The following is a 26,320-nucleotide window of genomic DNA, read 5'->3' as shown; positions in this document are numbered from 1 at the left end:
ACATAAACTCTGGAGTAGAAACAGAAGCAAGGTGGGCAATGAGAAGCAAGAGAAGAGAAAACAAAAACCAGCTGAGCTTTTCTAAGAACTCCATTTTTAGGTTTACCGTGTAAAAGGTGGTGTTCAGGAAGTGGCTCATAGCGGAAGCCAGTGACCTCCCAGCTCCTTACAAATACCACACCACCACAAACTGAAAGCAAGTGGGATTTCTTGCTCCTGCTTTCATGTTCAGTGTTAACTACTGTTAACTCAGTGCTTGTCAATGATGAAAGCCAAAGTGTAGGTCAAAGGAATAGGGGGTTTGGGGGTTTAAAACACACACTGATGCAACACTTGTGCCATTCCAAGCAGTGAAACACCATTTATCTGCCGTATCATAACCAGGTGATCTCAACACCTTGTGTTCTCCACCAACTTTCCCTCCTTTCTCCTTGTCCATCTGGTCACCAACATTACAACTCTCATAATACACAATATACGTATTTATCATAGACAGCTTAACTGAGACTCTTCTCTGTAGATTCCTATGAAGAGCCCTACCAAGGACCAGGGAAACAATGACCTTTCAAAGAGCAGACCAGGGAAATAAAGACCTCTCAAAGAGCAGTTTGTGCCAGAGAAGGTCTCAGGTTACCGTAGCATCATTTACTTCTGGTTAAATAATTGCATTATGTTTTCTTTATCATGTACTCAGTGTCTCGCTCTCTTCTAAGATTTCAGATGTCGAGTGAAGCCATGCAAAGAGGATGTACCTGTCCAAGTCTTCTTTGCAGCTTACCCTTTCACCTAGACTTCAGTGCTTTATCATAGGATCACAGCCTGGTCTGGGTTAGACAGGACCTATAAAGCTCATCCAGTTCCAACCCCTGCCATGGGCAGGGACACCTCCCACTAGAGCAGCTTGCTCCAAGCCCCTGTGTCCAACCTGGCCTTGAACACTGCCAGGGATGGGGCAGCCACAGCTTCTCTGGGCACCCTGTGCCAGCACCTCAGCACCCTCACACTGTGCCTAAGAGCTCATCTCAGTCTCCCCTCTGGCAGGTTAAAGCCATTCCCCCTTGTCCTATCCCTGCTTGCTCTTGTGAAATGTCCCTCTCTGGCACCATTTGTCCCTTCAGCATCATTCACTTGACCTCTGCCTCAATTTCTAACCCATCACATTCATTAATGATCCTGCCTCTTCCCCATGTCCTTACAAAGGACTGACCCAGTGTTAAAATGCCATCACCCACAGTGACAGCTCCACTTCCCCATTCCAGTTTTTACCTGAATGACTGAAGAATCTGTTGATATTTATCATTAACACTGTAACATGTGTTGCAGTGGCCTGAAGGTTCTGTTCACTCATGTTTTGAAGAGGGCTCAGTCCTTTCTCCACTCTTATTGTATATTCTTTAATGTACTGACACAATCACTTGGATCTGAAGCCCTCACTTTTTCTACCCAACTAATACAAAACCATAACCAGCCTTCTACCACTGGCTGAATAAAACTGCCACTTTTACACTCAGATCTGCATGTTCTCTCTTCACTTTACTCCACCAAGTTCTCCAGCGTCAAGCGAGCTGAAATGCCTTCAGGAAGAATCAGACCGTACCATCTGCTTTTAAAACCCATCAACATATTCTGAGCCATGGTTTAAATCTTGATAGGAGAGAACACACAAAAATCCCACTATTTTTCAATACCTGGGCTGCACTAAGTCCTCCACACACAGCTACTCACGGTATTTGTGATGTGCAAGTGCAGACGCTTAGAATTACAACTTTATCAGCCAAGTTTCAGATTAGTGTTGGTGTTTGGTTGCTTTTACCATGAGTCATCCTGGTTTTTGCTGATGGCTTTTGATAGAACGTGGTTAGGAGAGGAGAACCAGGATACTGTACAAAAAGAACTGCACAACCTCATCAACTTGGATAAGGTAAGTGGGATGAACTTCAACAGCAGACAATGTACAGTCATCTACAGATATATACAGATGTATATAGATATAATACACATTCCCACCTGGTAAACAGCTCCTTCATTTGGAAACTATGAAGGAGGAAAAAGCCAAGCCCATTCCAAAGTGGCCATGGGTCACTTTGTCACCAGTGACATACCTGTGATACAGACATAAAGCAATCGTGGCCCTCATTTGTGGCTGCCTGGAAAATTAATCCAGTTACTGTGTGTGCCCTGTTTAAGAATGATGAAGTCACACTTGAGCATGGAAGTAACAGCACTTTCAGGTAGCAGAAATGGCAACAGAACGTAACCTCTGCCTTCCAACTGAGGGTTTAGTGCTTTCCAGAATGCACTGACCTGGTCCACTTAGCCACATGTTTAAAAGAGAAAAGGACATTGTCTGATCACCAAGAGTGGTCTTAGAACAAGACCTACTATTTCTCAGCCAAGACCAGTGAGAGCAGGCATGAGCAGAAAAGTGCAGAAGAGGAGCACTGATATAAATGGAAAGTATTTGCTTGCTCTTGCTGCCTCCCAGCAACGACAGATGCCTGCCTGCACGAGCTCTGGCTTTGTTGTTCCCTGCTCCATCAGTGGTTCACATTAAACTGTTCCAGTGCAGGAATGAGCTGAATGAAGCACAGAGAAGAAGCACCTGCAGCCTCCACACTGGTCTCAGCTGGGAAATGACACAGCAGCAACCGGTTCCAAAATGAAAGGCAGGACCACGAAGTTTGTGAGGCAGGAAATGGAGGCCGATGTGAGCCGTCGTTCCACGCAGCCTCAGCTGTGGAGCAGCAGCAAACAACAGCAAGATGATGATGAAGAGTTCTCTTGTACCGTGTTTGTGGTTTGATGAACGATTCCAACTGCACATCAAAGCCCAGCTAACTCACCGCAGCCTTCTGACAGGCTGGAGGATAACAGGAGATGCTCAGGGACACTGTGTCCCATGCTGTTCAGCAGTGTGGGCAGCAAGCAAACCAAGGTGCTAATCCAGCTCAGCTCTGAGCCAAGTTTGCAGAGCAGGCACAGTCTGGGGTAACTAGAAGAATGGAAAAATCAATACTGGGAACACAGACCAGGAGATTTGCTTGCTTACCTGACTGAAGAGGTTGGAAGTGATACAATTCCTGGGTCATAAAAGCATTACAGGAATAAACATGAGCAGAGAGCTGCATAAGGTAAAACCTGCAATTATCATTACAGAAGTGGTATGAAATGGCCCTTCAAAATGTTAGGATGGCAATTTTGAAGATTTCCAAGACCCTGGATGCTCTGATGGTTAGAATCTTTCTTCTAGCTCTAATAATGGAAGTAAAAATAACTGTCCTTCAGATAGGGTTTGATTAAAGTACAGATTATATAGCAATTATACAGCATCAAGCTTCCTGTGCCAAATGACAAGACTGAGAAACCTAAAAAGCCATTTCCAGTTCAATATTCCTCCTAGAATTTACCTGCAATTCTGCAGGAGTATCAAACCCACCACCAGCAGAGAGCATTTCAGTGCAGGGAATCACAGAATTATCAAATACTGAGGAAATAAGGAATAAACCTGACCCACAAGTTCTGCTATTCATAATGACCCCTTCAGCAGTAAAACAACGGCCAAAAACCTCAACACAAGCCTTCAGAAAGGACCTAAAAGTCTCCTAAGCAGATAGATATTCTAGTTTTATGATTGTAAAGAAATACCTTACAGAGAACAGAAATATATACTTCATAATGCAAGAAGAAAGGGGAATAATCACTACCCATCAATGGAATATCGTAGTGAGAACAAGGTCTTCTTCCTGATTTTCTCCAGTCTGAATGAGCACTACCCACATCAGCTATAGCAGCTCACAAGTTACTCCATCAGCACACACCACTGCTGCTGAGCACATCAGAGCACCTCTAAACGCTGAACACACTGTAAGCAACACTGATACCTACAACAGGCTTTAAGATTCACACATGCAGTAGGGCACTATAACCTCACTGAAGTCCTCATTTTGACTAACGCATGAGTAATGAGACAATGGTAATTTTATGGGCATACAACCTAAAAGATTCCTTTAGCAGCTCAGTCCTGGAGGAATGTCTACTGCACTGGGAGTAAATCAGACCTGAATGCCCCAGATCCTGGTAAGGAAAGGGCACATCAAATCCTCTGAGAGAAAATAACCACGATTATAAATGAATGGCAAGGAGTCATGTAACAGGAAAACATGGCATTTCCAGCATGTGGCCAGATGCTGTGATGGATCCCATCAGTTTAAGGTACAACGTAAGAACAGGTGAGTTTTAAACACTTGAAGATAGGCTCTTCAAAAGCCAGCATTACCGTGGGCCAGCACATTAATCTACTCGTAGCACAATGCCATATCTCTCCATGAGATCCGAATTTAAGACTCCTGCTTCATTCCTGAACCAATTTTTGCACCAGAACTTCAGGCACCTGACATCTCTGGAGTTAATTCCTTCATCAATTCAGTGGTTCAGCCAAGAAAAGGCACCAACCCTCCTGCAGTTACACAATCAAACACCAGCACTTGTAAGAAAGGGCAGCAAGCAACTGAGCAGGTATCTTTAGGATTATGGAAGATCCAAGCAGAAATTCAACATGTAGGAGGCTGGGTTAGCAAAGGTGAGACTTCAGATACAGCTACCCTGTCATACAGCCAAGTACAGGCTGGCAAACCCTCCTGTGGGAAGACATGCTACCTTCACCACCCAGGAAATAGGCAATATAATAAAGAGCATATAAAATTCAACTGATGGACCTCTGCAGTCAGCAAGAGGGAGTTCAGCTGGGTCAGCCTGGAGAAGAGAAGGCTCCTGAAGGGGAGACCTTAGAGCAGCTCCAGTGCCTAAAGGGGCTGCAGGAAAGCTGGAGAGGGGCTTTGGACAAGGGCCTGTAGGGACAGGCCAATGGGAATGGCTTTAACCTGCCAGAGGGACTTTAACCTGCTCCAGTGGAAGGTGCCCTGCCTGGGTCAGGGTGTTGAAACTGGATGAGCCTTAATGTCCCTTCAACCCAAACCAGTCTGTGACTTGATGGAGAGTGCCTAACAATATGTACTAGGAGCATGAATTCCTAATAACCACATGAAATACAGAGAAGTTTTATGAGTCGTTCAAATTTGACTTCTGCTACAGAAGAAACACTTTTGTTTAACTTTTCAGATCAAGCTTTGCCAGAAGAGACCCCCACCTACATCTGCTCTCCCATGCTGGTCATCTGCCTCTTCTTCACAGCCTGATCTTCAATCTCATCCAGCCTGGGTTTCTCCATGCGCTCTCAGTCCTCTCTTAGGAACTGCTGTCCACAGACAGCTCCCCACCTCCTCACTGCCTCCTCTGCTGTGCCCCCTTTGCTGGTGATGCTGATGCACACACACCGAACACCCCACTAAGGCAAGCTGACTGTGGATGTGTCTCAAGACAGTCTGAACCACCCCTTCCCCTCAGGGCTCAGGAATCCCATTCCCAGACGTTAGCAGACTCCTCCTCTAGAGTCCCAACCTCTCTTATTCACAACCCTCAAGGGAGATGAAGAACTTAGAGGAGAAGTGCAAATACAAACAACTTAAATCCTGAGCTATCAGTGAAGCTGGTTAACATAATGTAATACTTAAATATGCTCTCTTAAACCACAGGAGGGATTCAGCAGGAGATGGTGCTATTAATATAAATGGTATTTAACAGAACCCCCAAGAGCCACAGAACACAGAAGTAGAGGGGTCAGTTGAAAAAAACCCACATCTTCACAACACTCATCCATTTTCAACTAAAATAATGCTAAAATTAGACTCCAAAGCCAATTCTGCTACAAAGTCAGTCTTAAAACCAAGTATTCCGAGAACATCCATCTCATTCACACAGAGGAGATGCCAGGGAAACACAGACCTTATAACCACAGGATGCAAAGTCACTTACTCACAGGTCTACAGAAAAAACAGGTCTGACCATCCCATTCCTCACACAAGAAAGCTTTAAGTTATGAACCACACGGCTGCAAGCCATAGGAGCATTACCTTAAGCACTCCTAGGAGCATAAAATGGATTTTGCATGCATGTTCATGCTTGAAGTACCAGGTAGCAGCGAGGCGCAGGAAAAGCAGGAAGCATTATGACTGAAAGTTCATTTTAGAGTCTGATCATGCTAAACTTCATACAACTAACAGGAGAGGAGCTGCATCAGGCCCACCGCTCACAGCAAGCATAAAGCGTGAACATGACCTACCTACTGCTGCTCTTCCTTGCTTGCTTTTCTGCTCTCTTACAGGGTCGTTCTTTACACTTCCAGAAGCAGCGAGGCACTAAGATAACCTGGCACTCAGCAAACAGGCAAAGGCAAAGGCAGAAAAACAACCGAGGACAACAGAGGAATCATGGATGTCACCTGCAGGAAGAGGAGGAACTTCTTCACCCCTATTTGTTTCCCAGCAGCAAAGCAGAGCCAGTACAAGTAGGGACAGCAGGCACAACCATAAAGGAACAGATGAAAATGGGATAATGGAACAATCCTGAAATGAAGAATCACAGCAACCTCTCCCAAACACTGGATGCATTTCTGCCCACGTTACTGAAAAAAACAGTTTAACAGCACTGTTTCATCTCTTTGCAAAGATTTACAGCTCAAATACCAAAATGAGTAAGCTGAGCATAGTCTGCCCAGGATAAATTTTGCAGGCCAGAAGAGATGCCGGTTTATATGGCACCATTAGGGGTACACACTAATTCTTGGTGACACAGCTACCAAAGAGACTGCATCTGAAAGGCTCACAGCTGACTTCCAGTTCTAATGTAGCTGGGAAGATTCTTCCAAAGTAGCAAGATAAGGAAAACAGATATAAATTAAAGTCCTTGTCTATTAGGCACTGTATGCACATCACAAACCTGCTTTTCAGCGTAGACCTCATACAGTCCAGTAAATACAGTTTTTAGTGGTAAATGATCTTCTAAGGAACTGCCAGAAAACACATTTACTACTTTATCAGCCCATAGCATCTGGAACAGAATTAGAACTGTTGATGATAATAGGAGCACTTTGTCATTTCAAAGGAAAACATCAACAAAAGGCATAAAACCAGCCAGCTCTATCCCACAGAGACTACAACGAGGATCACATTTGACATTACCAAATGCCTTTAGTGGTATTTACCTGATTCAGGAATTAGGAGAATCATCTTACTCACACCTCAGAAGTCACTTTAGCCACAGGAACACCAAGTTTGCTTTACAGGAAAAGGCAAGAAGGGGTTGGTTTTTAAAACAGCAGTCTGTAAACTACAGGGGCATGCAACACATCCTGCAAAGGGGGAAGGGCATGGAAAAGTTAAGAGCTACTGGTTTAGAACAAAACAAGGGCTATAAATGAACAGACCAGCTTATCTGCAAATGTGGCATGTGCAGAACACAAGGGAGAGAGAAGCAGCATTTACACTAAAGGACACTTAGAGAGGAGCAGTGAGAGCTTCAATTTGGAGCCTGGAAACAGTTGCAGAGCTCATGCTGCATGTTTACTTGCAGTAGTGGAGGACTGGAGCCTGTCACCCAGGCTGCCCCTTTTTTCCATGCTTCTGTAGTAGCAGTGCTCCAAAAGACGCTTCTCTTCCATCACAGTGTCAGGTGCCTGGGTTAACCCATCAAGCACCTCTAACAGCAGTTTCTGCCCTCCTATATTATGCAATTTTGGTCTCAAATGCACATTGTTGTTGCTTACAGGTGCCACTCATTCATTACTGAAGTAATACTGCTTTTGAGTATGTCACCTTTAACCAGTAAAAACATTTCACAGAATCACAGCCTGGTTTGTGTTGGAAGGGACCTTAAAGCTCATTCAGTTCCAACCCCTGCCACGGGCAGGGACACCTTCCACTGGAGCAGCTTGCTCCAAGCCCCTGTGTCCAACCTGGCCTTGAACACTGCCAGGGATGGGGCAGCCACAGCTTCTCTGGGCACCCTGTGCCAGTGCCTCAGCACCCTCACAGGAAAGAGCTTCTGCCTAAGAGCTCATGTCAGTCTCCCCTCTGGTAGGTTAAAGCCATTCCCCTTGTCCCGTCCCTACAGGCCCTTGTCCAAAGCCCCTCTCCAGGTTTGCTGTAGGCCCCCCTACCACCACCTTTAGGTATTTCAGTTCACAACTCACTGTTACCTCTCCCCAGCCGCCACCTCTTTTTCTTCTCTCCACTATTCAGCAAGAACTTCCTCCTGAGTGTCAGCAATTCCACCAACAACGACCGGGAGAACAGTTTCCCGCTGAACTCTGCCCCTGTTAACTCCCTTTAAGCTCAACACCAGGAATACATGAAAAGTGCAGTTTCTGTAACACCAGAAAGGCAGCATCCTCCTAAGCCACACAAAACCACCCCAAAACAAACACACACAAAGAAGAAAAGAAAGAACTCCAAAATATTCCAGATGACAGCGCTATGGTCCCGGCTTTTCAAACAGCAGATGTACCTGGTATTAGTGAACTTAAGTTGCTCATACAACACGGAACTGGAATGAGGTCAGGCCACTACTCAAATTTAAAGCATCTTTTACATTCAGGATACTGATTTCTATGTCAATATTGGTTTAGGGGTATCTCTGCATTACCAAAACCTGACATGGTTAACAATCCAAAGATTAAAGCTGGTTCACTTCCTCTTCTATGGGAAGGATTCACACTTCCCCATCAAATCTACCAGAATTAGCTGTGTTTCCAGGACAATGATCCTTGGAGAAGTAGCAGGTCCCATAGTACAGCATCCGTAACGCTTTCCGTTTCTAACAAACAACTACAGATGCTGTGCACACAGAGAAGAAGGGAAGCATCAGACGCTCCAGCTTGAACAGGGGCCATGCTACAGCTCTAGAAGAGAGCCAGCACCTTTGAACTGGGGCTGACGAGGAAGCTGGAGTGGGAAGAAGACCACGCAGAAGCCCACACCGCCGCTTCGGGCGGCTGTGGCAGCGGGGGGGCCCAGCACGGAGCGCTGCACTGCTGGTCTCCTCCCGGCAGAGGGCAACGCCACTCACCCATCCCACCGCGGCGCTCCGAAACCTCTCCGCGGCGAGCGGAGCGTTCCACGGCATCGCCGACATCCGCCTCCCAGCACACGCAGGATGAAATCCACGGCGGGGTTTTCACCGCGCTGCTCCGCTCGGCGCTTTCTTACCCGCGGATTTGCTATACAGACATCTTACCAAGGGAAAAAAAAAAAAGGAGTATTCATTGCTTTTCACAGAGCTCGAATCCTGCTCTCGATCAATAGGATAAAGGTAATCCCGATTATCGCAGGTCCCTGGGACACTGCCTGCAAATCACAGAAATTGCCGTAGCAAGATGTCCCAAGAACTACAGATGACACAGCAATATTCAGTCGATGTGAACAGAATAACATGTGAAGTTCTGCTAAATAAAGCAAGGGGGAAGGAGGAGGTGACACACTAAAACTGCAGAACTCGCAGTGATACAGCAACTCCCCCTTGTTAAAGGCTTTTAACAGCGCTCTCCGCTTACACAACACACCCAAACAATAGCCAGAAACGTCCTATTCCTCCTCCTGCAGAACGTAAACACCATGAGCTGCATCTCCTGCCTCCCCGGAGGCTGTCTTGATGGGCAGAGCAAGAAACCTCCCAAAAATCAGAGCACAAAGATAAGGTTCGGCTCCAAAGCCGAGCTGTCACCAGCCACCCGACGTTTGGCCACACGGAAACACCTCACTGCTGATTACAGTACTCAAGGTAACACTGAGCAAATGCTTTTTCTTTCAGATTACGCTGAACCTGAGCATCGGTTCGATTCTACCTTATTCCCTCTGTGATTTATGAAGTCAGGATCTGCTTTCATTTTGCAACTGAAGCTCCTCCAGCAGCTACTACGGTGATGCTAAAATTCAGCAAGCTGAACACAATAGAGTTATTATTCAAAACAGCATATTCTCCAGGTATTCCACACACAGTGAATGCAAGAACCATATTTCTGCTCTCAAAACGTGTATGCTACCAAGAAACCACACTTTGTGACAACACAGATGAAAAAGCACTAGCCCAAACTCAAGGTTTATTCCGCAGGGAGAGCCAAACTCATTCTGCTGTACATGGAGAAGTTCTGCAAACAACGTGCAACCCAAGTCAATAAGCACTATGGAACATTAAGGATTAATTCGGGCTCTGAATTAACTGCCCTCAAAGTGCTGTATTTTGGGGTAGCATACAGATAAACCAGCATGTTCCTGTGAGCAAAGAGGGGGGCAGAAATACCTCGATGCTGCAGTAGGAGAGCATGACACTCACCAGGTTTTGTCTGCTCACCCCAGCTTCCCACCAGGCAACTCACCCCTGCTTCTGACCATTTAGAGATGACATAAAGGGGAAGATATAGATCTATATTAAGGAAACCTATGTTACTGGCATGCTGACTTCCCAAGTTGAGCATTCATGAAAGCACATCATGGGTCTGGTTGCAAAGAGAGTAAGATTTGAAATACAGGACAGCAAAATACGTTAGTACCTCTGCATTTACCTACTCTGCTTACTTTCTACTTAATAGCACAATTTATGTTCTTAAATAGGACCTGATCCTTAAGACATATTTAGAGGACTGTTCCTAAAATCATGGCTTATAAATGGTGGTATAAATGCCCTTTAAACCTTTTGTTTCTCAGCTTATTTTGTTAATACTTTGGTAACAAGTTTTTAGCCTAGCCAGAATACTACTAAAACAAACCTTCACCATCAGCAGTGCTTCATTAATGCTTCATAACATAGTAATCATGAAAAACAACCAGAACTCAACAGCACACTGAGATTTAGCACTGTAAAACCCAATTCCAGAGTAGCATCTCTCCTCATCCACAAAACCTCCCACGTTTAGACTACAGCATAGTCTAAAATATTATCAAGTCATACATAAACCATATGACATAAAATGTAAGTCATCAAATAAACCCTTGCCAGTCTTTTGACATTTTTCAGTGTCCATATTGATTAAAACTCTTTAGAACAAGCATATTAAAATTATCCCTGTTTTTCTTGTCCTGCCAAATACATCACTTCATAAAAGACACTTAGAAAATGTTTTCAGCTTAACTGCTTTACTCCCGTAATGGATATTTTTGCTACACAGATATCAGCCTTCCCGAGATGTCCAAACTTTTGCCAGTGCAGAAGCACAATACTGGAGGCATTTAACAAATTCCTTCTGGGATTCAAGGCAGTCCATGAAAATTCACTCATTAGGGACCCTTCAAGTGCCCAGATCAGGAATCTCCGGAAGGATAAAAATCTCTGACCTTGGTAAGGGTAAAACTCGGGAACAAACAACTCCAATTTCCAGCCTTGCTGTGAGACAAGGCTACGTCTGCTGGCGGAGGCGCAGCACCCCAAAGGGCTGACAGGGGATTTTATACTGTGTTTTCCATGAAATCTAACCCCAAAAAAGAATCCTGTCCATGCTTAAAGTCGTGACAAACAGCCCCATTAATTCCATCTCTGGCCAGTTAGAAAGCTACGAGGCAGGACCCAAAATTATGATCAAACTGACTTGAAAGAACTGGTGGGCAGAGATTATTTGTTTAACTTTGTGTTTCAGCGTTCCTGCCTGCAAGTACTCTCACCCTTTACGTTATGGCACTTTCAAACTCATGTTCTAGTACTACCAGTGCTTCCAGGAGCAGGATGCTCATGGAAAAAACACCATGTAAATATAGTGGGATCAAGTACAGTTGTACTATACACCAGAGCACAGAAAAAAAACTCGTAACTCTATGTTTCCACTTTTAAACTTGAAAGAAATACAGTAAACGCGTGATTACAGCAATTAAAACCAAAACATCTAGCCTGGATTAAAGAGATCCTCTTAATTTTAACCACGTAACAGGCTATTAGTTGCACAAACAAACGTGTCTTTAAAAGTAAAATCACAATTCCCTTTATTAAAACAGACAAAAAGGTTTCCCTACTTCCTATTGCAAAACCAATGCGAATACTAGCTTAGGTATTTCCTCTTTAGATGCTTTTTAAAGTCCTGACAAAAAGTATAATAGCGACTTTTTTGCTACTGAAATTTAGCAAAATGAAACACTGGGGACCTCTTAAAGAAATAAATCAGTTCTGTTTTGCATAAAAAGGGGGCAGAACTGGCACAACATGGATTTTTTCATAGCTCTTTTTTCATATACGGTGTCTTCCTCACCACAACAGCTCTGCAGAACACAGTGTACAGCACACATTGTGCCTCGTCATGAGCTGACAGCAACCGAAGGGAAGGGGAACCAAGTTACAAAACGAAGTATTTTTGCCTCTGTCTGGCCGGGAAGATAAATGATCTTGGTGATATTAAAGAGAAATGGGATATGGGGACCCAAAGAGCTCATTTTGCATTAACTGCCATCTCCCCAACAAAACCAAGAGAAAGCAATTTCCTGGTGCATCAATTCCACCAGCAATTCCACGTACACTCCCAAGTCAGAGACGCTGGCAAGCTCGCACTGCGCACCTCCTGCTAGTCTCAGATATCTAACAAACCAACTGCTCCCTATTCATTTCCTATTTTAAGCTAGGTTTTTCTCCCCCCCCCCCCCAACATGCAGATACGCCCATACAAACCAATCAGCTGTAATAAACATATTCCTGCAAGTTAACAGCCTTTCAAATGACTCCAACACAAAACATCAGCTCCCCACAAGCATAAGTGAAGCACTCCCAAATACCACCCCAGTCCTTTCACCATCCCAGGGCGTTTCAGAGCCATTACCCTTCCTGTTATTTTAAGGCCACATTCCCTCCTCGTCAACCCCTGTCAGGATCTGGAAACTCTCGTCATTTCACATACAAAAAACTCTACTGATAGAGTTATGATGGAAGAGAAGTGAAAGCACATGAAGCATCATAAACCGTCCCCTGATCCATTTACTCCACTAGACCAGCAAAAAGATGCAAACCTTATTTATCTTTCCATCCTCCTTCTCAATGTCTGTATTTATAGGGCATTAAAATCCTACTACTCCTAAAGAAGACTCCTTTTTACTGCAACTCCAAGCCAGTTCTAAATACCCGTGCGCACTCCTTGCCATTAGTTACGAAACCGTCTCCCCTCTTCTTGACCTATTCTCGTTCATCTACTGTTATTTAACTCTTTAAGGCTATTTGAGAGTCGCAGCGTCACCAATCATGATGTAATTCTTAGGAATACATTGCATTTTATGTTTCTGAATAGCGCAATAGGCACGTACACAGCAAAGACCACAGATGCAGGGGGGTTTCATCCCTCCTACACTTATTCTAAACCAAAACACATTGGCTATCTAGAACAGCAATCTCTCATAGCCTTTTTCATCTCCCCAGCCCCGGAATCTTTAGCAGTGCAGAAATCAGTGTAATGAACACAAGCCTATAGAGAACACACGTCCTTTGCTTCCTATTGACCCCAGAGAAGTTGTTTGCAGGCAGCCGGGGTCCACTCCCTGCAAGCCGCAAGCCACCGATCTAGAACCGAGTATCCTCTTACTGTTTGTTCTGCTACCCGAGAGCTTCCATTAAAACGGCATGACGTTCCTCAGCTCCAAACCGACCAGTCTTTTACACGCAGCCTATAACACCCGTTCCTCCACAGCTTCCCAGGAAACCCCATTTCCAGGAACAAAGGTCGTCGGACAACATAACGCCGTGGTTTCAGACACCTCGTTTTGCCGCAGATTTGGACGCGGCACAAGTCCTTCACGCTAAAGGCTGCCCAACCTACCTATAAATAGGCTCAAAGCTTCAGGCTCAGGAGACCGACAGCTAAACACGATCCTGCGCTACCTACGTGCGCGACAACGCCAGGGCAGGCAGGTACGCAGCTGGTTTATACCGGAAAAGGGGGGGGGGGGGATAGACAGAAAAGGATTTAAAGCACCGATTGGGTATAACCAGTTGTGCTCCGGAGAGGAATGCCATGGCTTGACCCACGAGGTTTAAGGGGCCCAAGGGTGGGCGCAGCCCGAAGGGGGCAGAGGGTCCCTGCTCCCCGTTCCTCCCCCGCTAGGTCAGGAGGGGGTCTCGAACCCGTGTCCCCCGGTCACCCCCTCTCCCGGCGTGGCTAACAGCGGCGGGGCGAAGGGGGTCGGTGGGCGGGGCGAGTCCGCGTGACCGGCTGAGCCGGCGGCACGTGGCCCCGACCATAACAAACAGGCGGGTGGGCGGGCGCGGGGCTCGCGCCATGCCAAGGGCGGGCGGAGGGGAGCGGGGGGGGGGGGGGAAGCGGGTGAGCAGCGCGGTGATTGGTCCGGAGGGGCGCGGTGGGCGTGGCCCCCCCCATGGCCGGCCCCGCACCGCGCCCTCACACCCGCAACACCCGCGGGCCCCGCACCGCCGCTGCCCCGCTCCCACAGCGCCGATCCCCCCCCCCCCCTTCCCGCTTCAGCAGCCTTCCCCTCACGCCGAGCGCTTCGCCCCGCGCCCCTTCACGCACGCACCCACCTGTGGGGCCGCCTCCATCACCCGCGCAGGAGCTGCGGGAGGGGACGTGCTAAACATACCCCGCTGCCGGCGGCACCGCCTGTGTCACGGACCCGGGCGAGCGGCGGCGCGGCCCGGCCCTCCCCGCCCTCCTCCTCCTCCTTCCCACCCCCCCCGTTCCCCTCCCGCATCTTGTTTTCTCCATACGCACTTCGAAATGCGGACCGGCCCCCCCCCCCCACGCCCGGGGTGTTTTGGGGGGGAATCGGTGCTATTTTGGCTCCATTCGGGATACCCACGCAGCGAGGAAAGCAACGCAGTCCCGTCCCTCCTCACACACACCCCCCTCAACAAACCGCAGCTCGGCTGTCACTTGGCTTTTCCCCCGCACACACACACATCGCGACAGGCAAGCCCCCGCCATGTCGCGACAGCGGCCCGCGCACCTGCCGCGCACCGTCCGCCGCGCACATACCCATATAGTTGCTGCCTCCTACCAGCGGGCAACGGGGGATGCTCACCCGGCTTCTCCCTTCCCCTTGCGGGAAGGCGAGCGCTGCCCGCAGCCCCTGCGGAGCACCCGGGCCGGGGGTGCTCGGTGCTGGCAGCCCAGGTGCGTGAGGGCTTCAGCGGGCGGGGAGAGCAGCGGCGAAGGGAAGAGGGCGGCGGGAGCCGGGATGGATCGAGCCTCCCTTTCCCTCCCTTTTCCCTCCTCACACCAACCACCCCCTCCCCCCCCCCCCCCCCCCCCCCCCCCGCCGCTTGTGTTTACCTCAAGTTTGAATTTTATCTGCGCAACATGAGCTGGAATGCGGACATGGAGGGCGCGCACCCGCCCCGCCGCTCCGCGGGGACACGCGGCACCCCGGCTCCGTCCTCCCGCACGCACGCACCCCCTCAGCCCGCACCCCGACACCACCACCCCGCCGCTCCTCGCACCGCCACCGCGCAAACATGGCGCGGGCGCCGCGCACCGCCACCCCCTCAGCCGGGCCCCCCCCCTCCCCTCTCCCCGTCGCCCTCCCCAGCCCGCGTCCCGCCGGTAACTTACCTCCGAGAGCGGCCGCTGCTCCGCCGGTTCTAGTCCTCCTCCGAAGGGGGACGGTGCCACACAGCAGCCCCATCAGCGGGGCCGCCGGGCGCCGAGACAGGTGCAGGCGCGGCGGGCGGGCCGGGGTTGGGACCCGGGGCGGTCCCGGGGAAGGGGGTACCGCTTCTTCCCCGCCGCCTCCCCGACCGCTTCCCTCCCTCCGCACAACGTTGTTTCGTTATATCATGTCCATCATGTGACGCCCGGAGGCCTCTCTATGGAAACTTAAAGGGGACTTTCATGTGACGACGGACACCGCGGAACGGACCCACCGCCTACGAACGCCGGGCAGCCCCGCAACTCACCCGCACCTCCTCACGCCCCCACCGCCCTCAGCCTTGCGGCTCAAGGCGAGTAGCTGCGCTTGCTTTGCTGTCATTATTGCTGGTAATGAGAATAATTAGAGCGGGTTGTTTCGGGTTTCCTCCTCTCTTGACACCGCTGGTCGCTAACGGGAAACAGCCGAACGGGCGCTTCTAAGGGGTGGACCCCGCTCCTGGACGGTGCGCGACATGGTGCACGGCGGGTGCTGGGACCGGTTGGGACATAAAGAAATAGAGAGAAAACTGAAAAGGTAATAAAAAGGGGGGGGGGGGGAGGGTGAACATTGTTTGTGCGAGGCTGAGGCTGCTGGAGACGGGAGCGATGCCGTGCGGAGCGGCCGGAGGCGGTGGTTAACCGCCGGTTGGCGGGGGAGCGGTTCCCCGCTCTCACCTGTAACACCGCCGGTTCTCCACGGAGGGTTGCAGGCGCTGGAAGGAGCCGTACGCTCGGCACTGCAACAGCACAACCCCCGTGTACAAAACAGAGGAGCGAAAAGGGGAAGAAATGAGCCGTTTTCCGCCCCTGGAGCAGCCCCCGGGGTCCCGCCGCCTGCCCGCGTTCCTCAGGCTGCTGTTCCGCCTGCGGTGCTGAAGTGGGTTTGTTTTCCCAGCTGTCCTCCTGCCCCCAGGATTTTGGATGAGATCTGGGACGTGAAGCCCACCAGCTCCAGCGCCAACCCCCTGCCTGGCGATGCGCAGGGGGGTGCCGGTTTTTTCTCTGTGGAATGTAGTGCATGTTTCCCGCAGGAGGTCCCCTAATTCTGCTCCCGAAACAGGGGGATCACAGTGGTCAAGTGCAAGGTTTAAGGGTCTGGCTTGTAGGGGGAATGGATTTGCTGTTAAAAACTGAAGGAGGACAAGGTGTCACTTTCATTCCCTCTTTACCGCTTCCATGGAAGTCACAGCCCCCGAGCAGATTAAAGCATGACCCACAGGTGTAATAGATTTTAACTCTGGAATTTCAGTTCTTCAGTGTCCCACCGAGTTTTCTCTGAGGGAGTCATTTAATCAACCACTTCACTGCCTGCAGGTTGACACTGATGCCTGTCACATGTACCATAAGCCATAGGAGTGACCAGAGCTGCCCAGACGGACCGCCCGGGCCCAGTCCTGGTATTGTCGGCAGGTAAAATCCCTTCACTCTCCCATTAAAGCTGTTGGAAGTACCTGTGCTCCAACTGACTCACTTCTGAGTGCCTGTGCACTATGTATATATGTATGTAACTGTATATAGATACCTCTGTTATTATTTTTCAAGTTTTACAGGAATTTTGTAGGAATTATGAATTATTTTAGCTCAAAAGAGTTAACTGAGTGAGGAACAGCACATTCTTCGTTCCTTCCTTCTTCCTAGAGTCTTTCCTGTATCCACCCTACACTCCATCTTTTTTTATCCCTTTCCCATCCAATTTTGGGAGGATTTCTACCTCGGGGTTCCTTTCTACCATTTTATCCAGGTTGTCCCACTGCCACAGAGCCAAGCTCCAGCATGCCTCACTTCCCGCACCCCTGGGCCTTATTTCCCTACCTCACTACGCCTCTTTTTATTCATTTATTCCCATCTCCAGATTACCCTTAAAGGAGAAAGAAGCTGGAGCTGGGATATAAAGTAGTCTTCTAGGAGTACTGCCAGAACCGATCTGTTTTTACTCTGCTGCTGCTGCTGTTGCTGTTCTGCTGTGTCATGGGAAGAGAGTTACCTAGCCCACACCAACCCTCAGAAACAGCAATGAGCCACTTGCTGCAAACTCGAGCTGTGTTTTATAGAGCTGAAGGATGAGTTTTCCTGGTGCAGGATTTCAACTGGAAGAAGAAGGATTCACTCCCTTGCTGGGCTCCGACAGGGACATCGCTGTTGGGAGACTTGCAGGAGGCAGAGTGGCGGCGGCAGCACTGACAGTGCAGCATCACACAGCTTTATTTCATGTTGTCGAGGCAAAATGCTTTAGGTTACAGCTGAGGAGAAAAGCAAAACGATCCATTTCTGTAAATAGGGTTCTTTTTCCCCAATTTACTTTAAATTCTTGAAAGGTCTTGTGCTAAGAAAGAGCAGGAATTCTGCCTCCTCTTAAAAAGCATTGTTATAAAATCTTTACAGTCTCCTTCCACCTGAGCCTGTTTCCTTCAAACACTTGCTTTCAGAAACAAGAGGTTTAAAGGTGACTCTTCTCTTTCCCTTCCTAAGTTTATGTTCCTTGGAAAGGCCTGAAGAAGCCAAAGGCTGTGTCTGCCTGTGAATGAAGAAGTTTTGAGTAAACACCAGCATGCACATATACACACATGCACAGGATTTAAAGCATCCCATTGAAGTGCACATATAGGAAAATCTTTCATCATATGGTAGGCTTTAATATCTGCCTTAAAATTAATCCCTGACTGATGGACTCTGTTGTGGCAGATCACAGGAGGCTCAGTACTGAGGTTCTCTGCAGGGTTTTAAAACAGCCAAATAAAATCCCCCCATTTGCTTTTGGGTTAATTTGTGGTTTAACAGCAGCTACCTGGGAAATGCTCATCTTGTGAGAGCAAGTAAGAAAACTTTATAAGGCTCCAGTCCTATTTTTTCCACAACGAAATAAAGACCTTTCTTGTGGGGTCAGGACAAGATCTGATGCTATTCCACGAGGAAACGGTTAAAGCACCCTGCAGAGTTCTTCAGTTCCTCTGTTAGAGGTAACACCCCTGGGCTTTATTAGAGCTCGAGCTTCGGACACGGTTCTGGTTACTTCTCAGCATTGTCTTTGCTTCATTTTGGTTAGTTTTTGTCACTGAAAACAAATCTTCTCGTTTCACTTCTCTTTCTAATTTATTTCACTCTTTAGTTCCCACATGTTAGAAAGTGCAGTTTCATTTCGGCTCTTGACAGCAGAAAGCCCCATTCCAGAAAGCAATTTTCAGCAATGTATTTGCTTTGCCACTCACTGCGCAAACAGATCTAAGCATAAACAATGCTGACAGGCCCTCAAAACCAAGCCCAAATTGTGAAACTGGGGCAAATAGCCTAGAGAACCTGAAATGTTTTGGGTTTAAAACACTGCCTGCTGTCAAAAAGAGGGTAAAATAAAGCTTTGTTTACGTGTAGAGCTCAGTGTTTGTTGATCAAGTTTCTAAGGTGATGTAGCAGGAAGTACTGATCTTAGGCAAAATGACATGAACAAAGCATGAAACTATAATTCAGCAGCTATTTGTCAACTAATAACAGGAAAATAAATGATGTTTAAAAAGCCGTGAGGGGTTGCCATTGAACTTTTACTCCTCCTTACTGGTGAATATAAAGGCAGCCTCTCACCTGCTCTGCTCCTGTATATAACTGTTTGCAAGAGTAGAGTTAAATCACTTGTCAGGAGGAATGTTTCCATGGGATGCAAATACTTACACTAGCTGCCCTTTCTACGTCATGTTACGGACAAGACTGATGCTCGAGCAAGGTTATAATGTACCTGCATCTTCTCCAGCTTGGTGCCAAGCTTGCTGAGTCATTTTCCCTGTTCCCATTCTGCAGTCGGCTGCTCGCTCGCTTTTCCCTGTTATTTGTGTGGGTCGTAAGCTCAGCAACAGATGAAAATAAACGCTGAGATTTCTTCAGGCTGCCTCCCTAAGGAAATAAAGGTTCTGCTGTGCCGCTTCTCTGTTCACATCCATGGCCATCCCCCTCTCCCCAAAGCTTCTGAACCCATTAGTTAATTTTGGATGAATTTGGGGGGAAAACGGGTATTTCGAAGACACACTCAGATTCCTGCAAGTTGCACACGGGCAGCAGGGAGAGATCTGGATTAGAAATTGAAGCAGAACTTAGCCATAACACGTCAGGGCTGTCAGCCACCTCCCAGCCACCCAACCCGTGTGTGCCAGCTGAGTAACCTATACGTAGCTACACCACTGTCATGCCCTGCCTGGTGTAGTTTTTGCTGTCAGGCAAGGGATATCCTAAAGAAGCAGAGGAACCCGGATAGTTGAGGGAATGAGCTGTTTTCAAAGCAAAACAGTAGAGGGTTTTAAGGAATACCACTGTATGCAAGGGAAAAATTAGTGCCTGGGAATGCATTTATGGAGTTTTGGGGAACGATCAAGCTTTTGTGTCACTCTCAAAGCAAACCATGGCAGAGGATCCAAGTTGGGCTGTTCTTTGAGCTGGCACAGCTTTTCAGTCTAGTTGATCTTGGCACTAAAGCTATAGGCTAGGATCCCCTATCCACACCTCTTCCAGATGCTGTCAGTAGATGTGTTGCTGCATGAGATGCCTACATCACCAAGAGAAGAACAGCCCCAACCACAGGCTTCACCCTGCTGAGTCCTACAGCCCCATTCTCCCATCTACCTTTGTGGTCCAGCCTCTCTGCAGCTGACACTCAGAGAGTGTAACAAAGCCTGGAGTGTCTCCTTATAGATATAAAGGGAACGTGCTGAGTTTCTACCTAGGCTGGAGCCCTCCCGACTGCCTAACCAAGATTATGGCATGGCAGAGCTTTATGCCTGCATTTCCACCTCCAGTTGTGCTGGGAGGCAAACACAGGGATGATGGTCATGCCAGGACCAGAGGACAGGATCAGACCCATTCCTACCTGAGAGCACAGGCTTAATTCGTACATCTTTTCTCTCCCAGCTGCACCTTGCTGGGGCCAACTCCTGCAGGACAGCCATGCTAACACTGCATGTAACATATGCTCTCATCTCAATTGCAATTAGTTTGATGCAACAAACAGTTTTAATGTGACAAACTGCAAGCTAAAAAAAGCTGTGCCTTCATGTGCATCAACTGGGTGAACAAAATACGTGTTGTGTGTCATCTCCTTATGTCCTGTATTTGTTCCTGCAGCAGTAACAAATGGCATATGCTCCAGGAATACCACACAGGCTGAATGGACTCCTGGAAGTACAGAAGTGATCTGGCACTGGAACTCTTTAAAACTTGCTCAGCCTGGAGAAGAGAAGGCTCTGGGGTGAATAACAGTCTCCCAATACCTTAAGGGGCTGACAAGAAACCTGGAGAGGGGCTTTGGACAAGGGCCTGTAGGGACAGGCCAAGGGGAATGGCTTTAACCTGCCCGAGGAGAGACTGAGATGAGACATTAGGAGACAGAGAAGCTGTGGCTGCCCCATCCCTGGCAGTGCTCAAGGCCAGGTTGGACACAGGGGCTTGGAGCAACCTGTTCTAGTGGAAGGTGTCCCTGCCCATGGCAGGGGTTGGAGCTGGATGAGCTTTAAAGTCCCTTCAACCCAAACTAATCTGGGATTCTATGATACTATAATAATAGCTGTTCTACCATGAGATGCTGTTACAGACCTCTTCTGGAAGTAAGACTTTTACATACAAGTTAAGGTTCGTTAACCTCTGATGATTATACAACCAGAGCCAGCCTCTCCATCAAGGAGCGCTTTATTGTCTGTTTCAGCTCCTAGACACCAACTGGGATCAGGTGCCTTGCTTTCCAGGACACTCTATAGTCATACCCTAGGAGATCACCTTTGCCTTGAAGGGCTTACAAAACGAAAACACAACAGAGTGAGCAATGTGACGCCCAGGCAGAGCAAACACGGCGACCTTTTGCAAATGTCAAGTTAATACCATGATCTGGAATTGAAAGGGGTTTATCTGACCATGGATGGATCAATAGGGATGGGAGACACTTGGGGTTAGGGGGGTGAAGTGAAGGAAAAGCCATGGAAGAAGCTGTTTGGTATGAGATGGAGAGGAAGAGCACGCAGAACATTCTATGGCCAATTGGCACATCCAGGATAAAAAACAAGGAGGAAAAGTGGGTCTGATGACCGTGCCCCCAGTATAACCAGCTCCTATCTGTAGCCTCTTTCCCAAAGGCACACTGCCTGGAGAGGGGAGATGGAGAAGGCAGGGGTAGACAGCATGGTTCCTCCTCAGTGCTGGTTCTGCACAGGCAGCCGGAGGTGTGACAACCCTGTTTTGGGGTTGTTTCTCACTGCGGCTCAGCCTCCTGCAGCTGTGTTTGTTGCAGCTGAGCCTCAGGGCTGCAGTGAGATGTAGTTCAGTGCTTTAAGTCCAGGGCAGCACATAATTGAATATTAACAGGAACAGCTCCAGGAGCTACTGGGACTCAGGAAGTCACAATTCCTCCTCCGCTGCTCCTTCGTCTTAGTGGGAGGTGATTGCTGGAGGCCTTAATGGATGTGAGACATAATATGCTTCCCTCACATTAGCTCCAGTTAGCAAACCTAGGCTTTAACCACATCCTACCCTCTCTGCTCATTTCCTCATGCACCTTTTCAGCAGCAACACATGAAGTGTTCTAGCTGCAGCCACCTCAGTGTCCCACAGGTGACCAAGCGGAGCAGTGCGGAGACTGTGTGAACAGTGATTTTATACCTTATTTCTCCAGTGAACAAAGGGGGTCTCATCTTTAAGGCTTATCAAAATTTGCCTAATAGAAATGATTTAACTTTTTGTTTCATCCTTCTGAGAATACACATTATTTTTTTCTGAATGAGGATGCTATGAGCATCTTAAAATCATAGAATAGTTGGGGTTGGAAAGGACCTTAAGATCATCTAGTTCCAACCCCCAAAGGTCTGTAAAGTGATTTTTGCAAGGTCTATAAAGTGAGTTTTAAATTGAAAGCCATTGGTATCATGCTTTTGGTAAATATTCCAGGTAAAATACAGCAAGAAATTCATAGTTACTGGTGACTTCCCATGATTGTTTAGAGATGACTAGCACTCAGTAGCTCCCTCTCCAAGAAGTATGGATGGACCTCATTCCCTCCCCAAAACCATGCTGTACATCTACATTGAGAAGTTCACTCTCACATTGTTACCTGTATGGAATAAAGAGTGTTTTGCAAGAAGAAAGATGGCCACAGAAACCTGTCCATTCCATCTGATCATTAAGAACTTGGTGCTATTTATGAAAGGAGAAGATAACACCTTCAGAGTACCAGAAAATTCCCTAACACCCCAGGGCTGTGCTGAGCAGCAGTCACACTCTTAAACTCCTTTTTCTCTTCTCTCTCACTTTAGCACTCACAACGTCCTTGACCTTGATGTATCATTCTCCTCCATGTCCACCAGCACTTGTTCATTGCATGACCCCTTTAGTTTTCAAAAAGCCCTTCCTCAATCCCCTTTTGTCATCAGTTGATGGACAATAGACTCTACTATGAGGCTGCTTCTGGGTTTGTTTGCATTCTCTCTTCCTTTATCTCTACCCAGAGACATCCAGCAGCTTGTCTCATAATCTTCCTAGAGTTCAGAGAAAGCACATTCCTCTTTCTTTTTCCTGCCCTTCTTGAACATCAAACTGGCAAACTTTACCCATATGTTATTCCTTTATTTGCAAATTAGGAGTTCCTTGTTAGGGAAAAGTGGGGAATGCTCCTGCTTCCCTGCCATGCAGTGTGTGGGGTTTTGCACAACTGCTTTGAATTCCAGCGCTTTGGCATTTCTAGCCCTTGGAAGTGAGGACCCCAGCACCACATTCACCCCCCTGTCAACCACATGCTGGCTGGGGGAGATGTGCAGACAAGGAGGTCCTTGGCTCTGCTTATATAGAGCTGTATTTGTACATTAGAAAAGCAAAGTGGTAAAACTGCAGCAGAGCAGAGGAAGGATTGATTTTGCTATTGGACAAGGAAAGCTCCATGCTTCACTTGGTATCGCTGCCATCCTCCTGTTGTTGGGTAATTAATTAACACCAACAGTGTGTCTGAAGCTCTTCTAAAGCACAAACACAAGATTTGCATCAGTGCTTTGCATTCTGGGCAGGCACAGGGAACGTGGAAGCATCGGCACATGTAGAGAGAGGATACTCAGAAAAGGACAGATGGAGAGAGACCTTGGTGCCCTGAGCAGAATCCAACCATCCCTGAGAGCAGCTGAACGACTTCCAGACAGGAAAAGAATAGGAATTAATTTAGGAATTTTAATTCAAACGACTTTGCTTTGAATTAGAAATATTTTGGGTTTGATTTTTGTTGTTTTATTTTTCTTCCCCAGATATCCAGTAACAACGATCTTTGTAGGAAATCAAGTCAATTTAGTTGAGTTGTACCCAGAACAATTGCCAATATCCTTTTTATAAGTCTCCTCTGTCCTAGAAGATAGTTTTCATCTTCTCATGCATTTTTTTCCCCCCTTCTGGATAAAAAGCAAAGAAAATCCTCCAAGTTTTGGAAGCATTTACAACCCTTGCTTCTTTCCTCTAGCCCCTCTACAGTTTGCCTTCATCTTTCTCCTACCTTCTCCTAGCACAGCATCCAAACCCAACCAAACCTGGTATTTCAACCTAGCCCTTATTAAATTGCTTCTGGTGTTTCACCTCTTGTTTATACACCCTGGAATAAGATTTGCCTTCTTCTGTAGCAGCTGTGTACTGTTCAGTGTCTCATTCGTGCCTCTTTTCCCTTTGAATAGCTGCTTGACCAGCGATTTGCTGCTTGGCACTGACGTATTTTGTTGCTCATGAGCATCACGAGCCACATCTGGTTGATTTCCTACTATGACTCCCATTTCCCAGCAACATTTTTGAGCACATCCTCCAGAGTAATTAAGTATTCTTTGTTTCGTCATCCAAGTAACTAATGAAAATATTAGAATCAGGTCCAGCAGTGAACCCTTTGGAAGCCCATTTGGAAAGCCTTCTAAATCCAGAGGAAAAGAATTAGTAATTCTTGTCTGAATGCAAGTGTGGTTTAAGATGATTTCACAGAGATCATAGTTCCCCATCAGTTTATGGGAATGTCATATAAAGCAATATTAACCCCCCTGCTTATTTCTAAAGGTATGACATATAGTCCCTCTCCGTTAGTCTACAACACAGTTACTGGGTTCAGAGATGGAAATGAGATGGTTTTAACATCACCCATTTATAACAAATCCAGTCTGGTTGATGGCACATTCTTCTATTAGCAGTCAAGTGCTTAATAACTGATTGTCTAGCGGCCTATTGCATTATTCTTCTGCATTACATGCTAAACTGCTGTATAATTCCCTAAGTCCTACATTCCCCTTTTTTAAAGACAGGTGCTGTGCTTGCCCTTCTCCCCTCCTCTGGGGTCTCTCCTGCTCTCCATGAACTCTCCCAGATAATTACTAATGAGTCAGAGATTGGTCTGGGTAGTGCCTGCAGTGCTCTAGGGGGTAATTTCATCCAGTCCCGGTGACTTGAATTTGTCTAACTTCTTTGAATGATCTCAAACTGTTTCTTTTGCTATTTTGGATCGTCTTATCCCCTTGGTAAAAGTGCTTCTGATAAACAGCAGTTCATCAGTCTATTATGTGTTTGCGCCATGGCTAAAGCGTAACAAATAATGAATGGTCCAGTCTTTTCTCTGTTATTATAGACTCTACGACTGGTTTGGGTTGGAAAGCTCATCCAGTTCCAAGCCCCTGCCATGGACAGGGACACCTTCCACTAGAGCAGGTTGTTCCAAGCCCTGTCCAACCTGCCCTTGAGCACTGCCACTGTTATTTATGTTCCCTCATTTTCTGTTAATTCACTTATGTGTAATTTCCATTGCTTTCCTCTTATGATACCTTTACAGACCATTCCTTTATCACCCTCTGTATCCCTTCCTGATTGAGACTCATTTTGTCCTGTTCTTTTTCATCTTAGTCCTCCATAATCACGCTATTCCTTTAGAGGCATCATTGCTAGTCTTGTTTCCAGTCTTTGCATGCCTTAGCATCCTTTCTCCTTTCTCTGTTTCCCTCACTCCTTCCCTTCTTCAGAGGAAAATACTCCATCATTTTGTTATCTCTTTCAACTTAATTAACCTCCACCTTCCTATTCTCAGCAATCTCCTCCCTGTTAGTTCAGAGCCTAATCTCAGAGAGCTACAATCTCCTTTTCCCACAAGAACTCTGCTCCATCGTTTGAAATCTTGTTGCCAGCCCCCTGCAAACACAGTTTAAAGCTCTTCTGCTGGGCTTGCAAGGCAGTTATTGTGCAGTCCCTCTTTGCAGAGCACCCATGGCTCGTTTGCCAGGTAGGAAACCATTATTTAGTTTGCTCTATTATTGCAAATCAATAGTAATAATCAATTTATCTCTTCAACGCATCCCCACCTCTGCAATATGCTACTCATTGCCCTGACTTTTACTTCCAGCCAGAAGGATGAAAAAGGACTTTTCCCATCTCCTCATCTCCTTCCTCTTCTTCCCTCTAGTGCCTAGCTTTAGAGTAGCTAGGAGGCTTTATTAAAACTCTTTTTAGGATGGTAGATTAAGATGATGGTTGCTGTAAGGAGTACAGACGTCACCTGCATGCTGAGGCACTCCTCTCCAGCTCAGTGGGAGACTGAGTGGGCATTTAGGAAAGGCAATTAAAAGGTCTGAGTGTACTGTGCATTCATGCATCCCTTTGCCCTTTGAGATTTACAGCATCCAGCACACAGATGGCATTTTTTTCCCCACCAAAAACCGTGCTGATATCTTTCAGTAAATCAGACAACAAAACCAGGCACATAATAAATGGATTAAGTTCAGTTCCCAGCTTTTTGGGTCACTGTTCTTCATAAAATGATTACATCTGTAAACAAGGAAGAACATAAACCTGCAAGGGTGGCAT

At 47.2% G+C, this 26,320-nt stretch overlaps 1 protein-coding gene and 1 long non-coding RNA gene across 3 annotated transcripts in view; one reads left to right on the top strand and one right to left on the bottom strand.

Moving 5' to 3' along the window:
* LOC134166098 (uncharacterized) overlaps positions 1 to 15,483 on the bottom strand; it is a 123,437-nt gene extending 107,954 nt beyond the window's left edge. Inside the window, exon 1 of one of the 2 annotated variants that reach the window (XR_009965744.1) lies at positions 15,422 to 15,483. The gene's annotated coding sequence lies outside the window, so the exon portion shown is untranslated. Of the gene's footprint in view, positions 1 to 14,379; positions 15,110 to 15,421 lie in introns of those variants that run through there. The other variant, XR_009965745.1, reaches the window with a different exon arrangement.
* Positions 15,484 to 15,927: 444 nt separating this feature from the next.
* LOC134166099 (uncharacterized) lies at positions 15,928 to 19,368 on the top strand. Its single transcript, XR_009965751.1, has 3 exons — positions 15,928 to 16,034; positions 16,814 to 16,909; positions 17,352 to 19,368. It is a non-coding gene; the product is annotated as an uncharacterized LOC134166099 (long non-coding RNA).
* Positions 19,369 to 26,320: the final 6,952 nt, after the last annotated feature.

This window comes from Pezoporus occidentalis, unplaced genomic scaffold (genome assembly GCF_034315485.1).
Source record: "Pezoporus occidentalis ecotype Australia unplaced genomic scaffold, CSIRO_AGI_Poc_V1 ctg251, whole genome shotgun sequence".
NCBI lineage: Eukaryota > Metazoa > Chordata > Aves > Psittaciformes > Psittacidae > Pezoporus > Pezoporus occidentalis.
Note: the sequence above shows the minus strand (reverse complement) of the source record. Positions and strands in the feature narration are given on the sequence as shown.